This window comes from Rattus norvegicus, chromosome 6 (genome assembly GCF_036323735.1).
Source record: "Rattus norvegicus strain BN/NHsdMcwi chromosome 6, GRCr8, whole genome shotgun sequence".
NCBI classification, from domain to species: Eukaryota; Metazoa; Chordata; class Mammalia; order Rodentia; family Muridae; genus Rattus; species Rattus norvegicus.
This window is the reverse complement of record NC_086024.1, coordinates 17,342,489-17,350,299: the sequence shown is the minus strand read 5'-3', so window position 1 is coordinate 17,350,299 and position 7,811 is coordinate 17,342,489. Positions and strand designations below refer to the sequence as shown.

Genomic DNA, 7,811 nt, shown 5'->3' with positions numbered 1-7,811 from the left:
GAAAGAGAATCTTTCGAGCCATAGGTTCAGTCCCCAAAAACTAAAATTTGCAACTTTAGAATGGCAGAATTTTACAAATATCTCAGGACTGGCTAGGCTGCTTGCAAAAACTATCGGACAAAGATTCTATCCATGTTCAGCCATGAACAGCTGTTCTCCATTACGAAACTAAATAAAGCTATTGCTCTCGGTTAAAAGATTCAAGGTTGAATTCTGTAGCGCACATCTCAGTATGAAATGCAAGACCCTACATTGACATGTTGGGGCAAAGAAAAGGTGTCACCTTTCTGCTTTTAAAGTAAAGAAGTAACAAGGTCTGAAAGAAAAAAAATAATAATTACGTGTTTCTGTTTTTTCAGATGTTACGTTTTTGATTTCAAACTTAACATGCAATCTCCAATATCACGTGTGTTTGTGTAATAAGCTCTGATGCCATGGTCAAGTAAAAATGAAAGGACATTTGATTATATTTCTGGCAGTCGGTTTGTCTTCAACCTGGTCAAGTTCGTTCATTTGCAGGGCCTTCTTAAAATCTCTAAGACTCCGAACATGCAGTCTCTTGTGTGCTACGAATAACTGTATGTCATTTTCTTTTGTTTGATTTTTTTTAAAGACTCTGGTTTATGCGGTGCTGCGGATTGAAACCAGGGTTTCTTGCAGGCAAGGCAAGCAACTGAGCTCTGTCCCCAGCCCCTGTATCACTTTTAAAGAGGAAGAAAGAAAAGAAGAAAGGAAACTCATTGGAAACAAAACATTCTCCCTTAATGATAAAAACATAAAAACCCAGAATAAAAAAAAAGACTGTATCATTTGAGAGCATTCACACACACACACACACACACACACACACACACACACACACACACAATTTATTCAGTATGTAGATGCAGTTTTCAGCTTTCTGCAGTTCAACTGAGAATTTTTCTACTTTTCAATGGTACAAAAAAAAGCAAGATAGTCTCGGGAGAAACTGTATTTAAAATGTTTCATTTTTGAGCTTCCTCTGGGCTGGCAAGATATAACACAGTCCTCTTACACAATTCTGAGCCACAGCTCGCAACCAATCGTGTGTTCACAAAGAAGAACCCACACTCTGCTGTAGTGAGCTAGGAGGTCCAGCAGGTTAGTGTAATGAACACATTTCTGGCTTACAATGGATTTATCAGAACGTAGTCCATTACGAGTATGGGGGCATCTGTATATGTGATAGGCGTTCGATTAAAACAGAATCCTTCAATGGTAGAGCGCTTGCCTAGGAAGCGCAAGGCCCTGGGTTCGGTCCCCAGCTCTGAAAAAAAGAACCAAAAAAAAAAAAAAAAACAGAATCCTACTATGCACAGATTTCTCATAAAAGTGTTCTACAAGAACTAGTATTAATGGTAGCCCAGTACGATGACACATGCCTGAAATCCTAGCATAGGAAGATTGCAAGGAAGTCTGTGAGTTCAAGGGCAATGTGATCTACATAGTACATTTCAAACCAACCTACATTCCACAACTTAACCCTGGGGAAGAAAGGAAGGAAGAAAGGAGGAAAGAGGGAAGGAGGAAGGGGAAGAAGAGGGAGGGGGAGAAGGAAGGTTGGAGAAGGAAACAATGAGACGATTATTAATGGTTACATGTTATTGTAATATAACTATCTTAGCTTATTTACTATTGTGGTGTATTGAAGGACTCTTTCCAGTTGGGGATTCGTGGCCTTGCTATCAGCTCTGGCCCCATCCTCTTCTGACCATACATGTCGTTATCTATAGTACCATGCCTGATACCTGAGTTTCCACTTAGAGCTTCTAGTAAGTGCTGGGCTTGGCCTTGCGAATCCTCTGAAATTGGCTCACCTGTATGATCTCTTGAGCCCGGCAGAGAGGGCAAGCGTTCTTCCTGTGGGGTGAAAGGTGAGAAAGGTCATTCACCTATGTAGGCCCCACTGTCCTACTACAGAAAGAAGACAATACCCCAGCTCTTCAACGCATGTTAGAAGAAGCACGTCCAAGGTTCAGACTGATAGCCAGGACAGCCAATCATCACACTGCTACTGCTTCCCCCTGATTGTCCCACCCCAGGCTCTCCGTCATTTGTACTTACAAATGTCTCCCTGTGTCACACATGTATACGAGTCCATCTGGTCCCAGAAGAGATGGAGGGAGGCAGACTCCTTTGTTTAATGAGGAAGTTGTCATTCACAACCTTGGATAGCCCCAGTTTGACAGAGAGGTGGACCCCAGCATCAGGGAGCCTCTGGGTTGATGAAAGAAACCCAGTTTGCTGCTCTGATCAAAGACTTTTAGAGAACCTGCTGATGGCGTCAAGTGGGCAGGTCAGCATGTGAAAATAAGCAAGAGCTGGGAGACACGGAGACGTCCTACGGCTTCGTGCGGAGGCCAAGGCTGCAGGACAGCAGCGCGGAGGAGCACAATAGGAAAACTTGACCTGTCAAAAGCTTATCAGAGCAAAATGCTGAATAACGAGAGAGAGAGAGAGAGAGAGAGAGAGAGAGAGAGAGAGAGAGAGAGAGAGAGAGAGAGAGCACTGAACAGCATTTGAGTAAGCCGGTGGGGGTAGGGAAGATTGTTCAGCGGCAGACAGCCACTTATGTTCACTTTCTTGCCCTTAAAGCCCCAGAGAATGTGACTTCCGGTTATGAGTCTTTGCCTTTAACGGCAAAGCCATCTTTCCAGCCTAGAATGTGTGACTTTTGAAAGGCATGAGCTCCTTCAAAGGAACGAAAGGAGTTAGTTCATCAGCAGAAGAATTTCAGGCCATTTCCAGAAAACTTAGATCAGACCGAAGGGAATCCGATGACAAGGCAGAACAGGATCCTGGCCTGGGACCTTCCTGAAAAGAGCTCCAGCCGCCCCACGGGCCAGATCCTAAGGAGACGCTGAGGGAATCGAGACGCAGGGGATTAATTCGAATCTGCGCACAGAATGGTGAACGCACTAAATCCGTGGCAGAACGGGAAAGAGTAGGCAGAGGAGCGAGCAGGGCGGGGAGGGAGGGGAAATGTCACGTCCCAGCATAAAAGGAACAACAACACAAAAGCCCAATATCCGTACACTTCCGGAGCCACAGCAAGGTGGCCAGCGCATTCGGGCACCAGTGAGCACAGAGCCCCTGTTGACCCTCGGTCCCTGGAGTCAGATGGTCCTGACTCCCAGACACCGAGGAAAGCCTGCGACTTGAAAGAAGAACTAGATCCTCATCCGTCACAGCCCCGGAGGATGGCAGAAGATGAGGTCTGAAGTTGATAAATCAAAGGAGAAGCACACCATTTAGATTTGCTTCAGAACTAAAACGGGAACAGATAAAACAGGGCTCTCGGTAGCAGCGCAGGAGGCAGGGGAGGGGGGCAGATGGTAAGGACAGACAACTGTTGCTTCTCATTAGCCCTCTGGTGCTATTTGATTTGACAATTTTTTTTTTAACTTTTAAAATATTTTTCAAGGCAAGGCCCCCTTGTAAATGCTATTGCCAAAAGAAGAAAAAGAAAGGAAAAGAGTTATCATAATTTATCACTGTGTGATCTCAACTTTTTGTTCCTGGAGTTTAGGGGGGTGGGGGGTGGAGCAAACCAGCACAGATGGAGATTCTCAGGAATACCCGGACTGTGTTGCAAGAGCCTTGTGTTACACGAAAAGGTTACCGAGAAGGAGTCAGATTAAATTAGCCCTGAATAACGGAGGCGTTTTCTGTTTGTTTGGTGATACGATGACGAACAAAGAAGAAATTAAGGCAGAAAAGATCACATAGAAATCTTTCATGACCACATCTTGTCATTGCAGATCATGTTGACTGGATTGAGACGAGCGCCCTGGAAAACAGGAACACCCACCTCTGGATGTGTCTCTGAAGGTGCTTCCTGTGGGGGGTTAAGAGTACTTAAACCACCCTGAGTGGGTGGTGGGGCTATCCTACAGGGCAGGGGCCTGGATGGAATAATGGAATAAGAATAAAAGAGGAGCAGATAGTTAGATAGTTCTTCTCTCTCTCTCTCTCTCTCTCTCTCTCTCTCTCTCTCTCTCTCTCTCTCTCTGTGTGTGTGTGTGTGTGTGTGTGTGTGTGCGCACACATACCATAAAGTGAGCTACTGTGCTCTTCTAGGCCCCATGACTCTTGCCTGATGGACTGAAGCATCTGAAACCATGAGCTAAAATGAATCTTTCCTCCTTTACCTGTTTCTCTTGGGTATTTGGTTCAGGCGATGAAACCGCACACCGTGTGCTAAGCGATGCTCTGGATGCTAGAGGGGAGACATCAGGCAGAACTCTGAGGTGCTAGCATGGAGCTGCCAGCATTCTAACCGGAAGAGGGATAGAGAGTGATGGAGAATTGGTGAGTATAGATCGCCCAGAGCTCATCCACCTTTCGAGAGGTAACAATGACATTTAAACCAAAATCAGAAGGAAAAGGAAGTGCCAATCTTGCAAAGATCCAAGTGGTAGGAGCGGCCTTCCAGTACAGAAGTTCCAAATAAGAGGTGAGATGCTTTACTGTGGCCGCCTCTAGGACATGGCTAAGTTGGGAGAGTCCTTGGCTAGCACTCACAAAGCCCTAGGTTAAGTTCCCAGTACCACCTTAAAGAACTAGAGGATCGGATGTTCAAGATCACCCTTAGCTACATGGTGAGTTCAAGGCCAGACTGTCTCAAAAAACAAAATGGACAGAAAACCCTTTTAGGACTGACTTTAGTAGGTAAAAGAGGGTGAGAAGACATAACGAAATGAAACAGGAGACAGAGCCCAGACCACTATGAGTTTGTAAACTGTCATGGGGAATTTAGATGTCATTAGAAGCTTGACATGAACTTTGGACATGTAAATTAGAGAGGGGTTTACCCTGACCTATGTTTTCACACTTCCTGCTTGGAATGGCTTAAGGCTAGTTACCTCATATCAATTTAGTTATCAGGTAAATAGACTGAGGCAAGCTTGCAAAGATGGCCTCCTGCTATCCATGCTTGAGACATACCTGTCTGTTGTGACCCTGGGCTGGCCACAGGACTTGGTTTGGCTGGTGGGGTAATAACAAGCATTGAGAGACTTTAAATCACTTGGGGCTTTCTCCTCTTGAGAAACTTGCAACCACCATGTTATGAGCAAGCCCAGGCTAGCCCGCTGCATAATGAGAAGCACACAGACAAGTATTCTCTGTTGACACAGGGCCAACCAGCAGACAAGCGTGAGGCATCCCAAACCATTCCAATCTGCCTACCTTACCCTACAGTAAGAAATGATATCTCGTTACTCTAACTCCAAACATTTTAAAACAATTTTCATATTTATTTGCTTCTCTATTGTGTTTGTACATACACATATTTTCATACTACAGTATATATGTAGACGTCAGAGGATAACTCGGAGGAGTCGATAATCTCCTTCTGCCATGGAGGCCCTGGGAATTAAACTCAAGTCTTGAGGCTTGGCAGCAAACACCCTTACCTACTAAGCCGTCTCACTAGCCCTAAGTCAGCACATTTTCAGATGGTGTGTTACACAGCGAAAGCTAGCTGCTACAGAAACACAAATGAGTTAGTTTGCTTTGGATGTTTCTCAAGGACACCCTGGCTCCTTCTTGCCAATGGTAAATGTCCCTCTTTTCCTGTTAATAGCTCACATATCTGATTCTTCTTCCTGAGTATTACTCACTAACCCTAGAAGGAGAAAAACTTGAGTTCCCCAGTCAAGATCAGAGCTGTTCATCAATAGTGGATGCATGAACTCAAAATAGCATAAGATACGAAGACAGGGCATCTGAACTGCAAGTACTGGGCTGGGTGGACAAGAGTGTGACACCGGGGAACCATCGCCATCAGCAACTTGGCTCTGAACTCTGTCCTACCCAACGGCTCTTCTCTCTGCGCGGGATCCACTGCGCAACTGCCAGTCCGTGAGTCAGAAAAGTTTACAACTTCCTTCCTCAAAAGGCTCCAAAATAAACAGAGTAAACACCAGTTGGTCTCAGCTGGTTGCACGTTGGCCTGCCTGGAGGAGGGGAATGCCAGAGACAGCTTCTGGAGGCCGCTCGCTCACAGCCCTGCACTTCTAGGAAATAGACAATTACCATCAACATGGATTTTATTATCGTGACATCGCTAAGGTCTTTGCATAAAGCCTATATTTAAAAATATAAACATGTAAGTGAAAAAAAATGTCAGGGGAATAAATATTTGTCTTAAAAGAGACCATCTGTTTCAAATTTTTATTTAAAAAAAAAACCAACATGTGTTTTATTTTAAATTTGTGTGTGTGCTGTTATCCTTGGGTTAAGTATTAGGTAAATAGACAGAAGCATTGAGAATCCATTTTCCAGTAAATTTTGGTTAGAAATCCTTGCACACGTGACACAGGAGATAATTTGGGGGCTAATTGGAGCTTTGTGGGAGGCCGGCTCCTTGCAGACCTCCCCCACACCCTGTAGCCTCTGTTTGGTGGGTGTTTCCTCAGAACGCATGTTTGTTTTGGATGAGAGGGCGTTTTACACCTCTGAGGACTCAGCCAACACAGCACATGGCAAACTGCTTCCAGCCCAGCCCAGATGTGTACCCAGATGTGAGGAAGCCAGTATGGCAGGACCTCAGGACTCAGTGGTAGGAGCCTCCTCCCGTGTAGCTCAAAGAGCAGTGGGTTTGGACGGAATGTAAATACTGTCTGTGGAGAGGGCTCAAGAAGAACCTCACAGAGGAGATGGCCATGAGCGGCTTTCCACGTGCAGATGGGGAAGAGTGAGCAAGGTCGCTCCAGAGGAGGTAAGAAGGGACCTAGGGGATCTGGAAGAGTGACATAAGTTCCATGAGAGTGGAGAACCGCACATGGTGATAGTGGTTGGAGAGGAATTTGGAGAGGGGGCTAGGAATAGTAAACAACTTCCTTTTTTCTGTTCTTCCTTCCTAATAGAAACACACACAGACACACATGCATGCATGCACACACACAACACACACATGCATGCACATACATCATACACACATACATACATACACACACGTACATACATACGTATATACACACCACACACATATATATATACCATACACATACATACCATAGATGCTATACACACACACGCACACACATACACACACAAATGCGCACACACATGCACACACACCATAAATAACACCACATACATACACACATACCATATATACACATACATACATACCATAAACACACACATACATACACACACACATACACATACACTATACACACATACATACATACATACACACACACCACATACAGACACACACACACACTTGCACATGTACACACCATAAATAACACCACATACATACACACACATACACACCATAGTACATACATATATATATACACACACCACACACATACATACACCATACACATACATACCATAGACACTACACATACACACACACATGTACATGCACACATAAATAACACCACATATATACACATATACCATATATACACATACATACATACCATACACACATGCATACATACATACATGCATACACACATACATACACATACACTATACACACATACATACATACACACACACCACATACAGACACACACACACATGCACATGCACATACCATAAATAACACCACATAAATACACACACACATATATACACACCATACACACACACACACATACATACACACACACACCACACACAGAGACACAAACACACACACACACTGCGCTCTACTGCAGGGTATTTGTTCACTTAGACCCAGCCATGTCCAACCTTTTCAGGTTGTAACAAAACCATGTTTATCGCCTACAAAGTCCACCCTTGCATCCACCCTTGCACCC

At 44.5% G+C, this 7,811-nt stretch overlaps 1 long non-coding RNA gene across 3 annotated transcripts; it reads left to right on the top strand.

Moving 5' to 3' along the window:
• Positions 1-2,792: 2,792 nt before the first annotated feature.
• Positions 2,793-6,181, top strand: LOC100910081 (uncharacterized). 3 transcript variants are annotated; one of them, XR_005505685.2, is made up of 4 exons: positions 2,793-2,930; positions 3,783-3,852; positions 4,199-4,332; positions 5,609-6,181. It is a non-coding gene; the product is annotated as an uncharacterized LOC100910081 (long non-coding RNA). The 3 variants fall into 3 exon arrangements; XR_005505684.2 differs by lacking the exon at positions 2,793-2,930 and adding an exon at positions 3,098-3,236; XR_005505686.2 differs by lacking the exon at positions 2,793-2,930 and adding an exon at positions 3,224-3,356.
• The last annotated feature ends 1,630 nt before the right edge of the window (positions 6,182-7,811 follow it).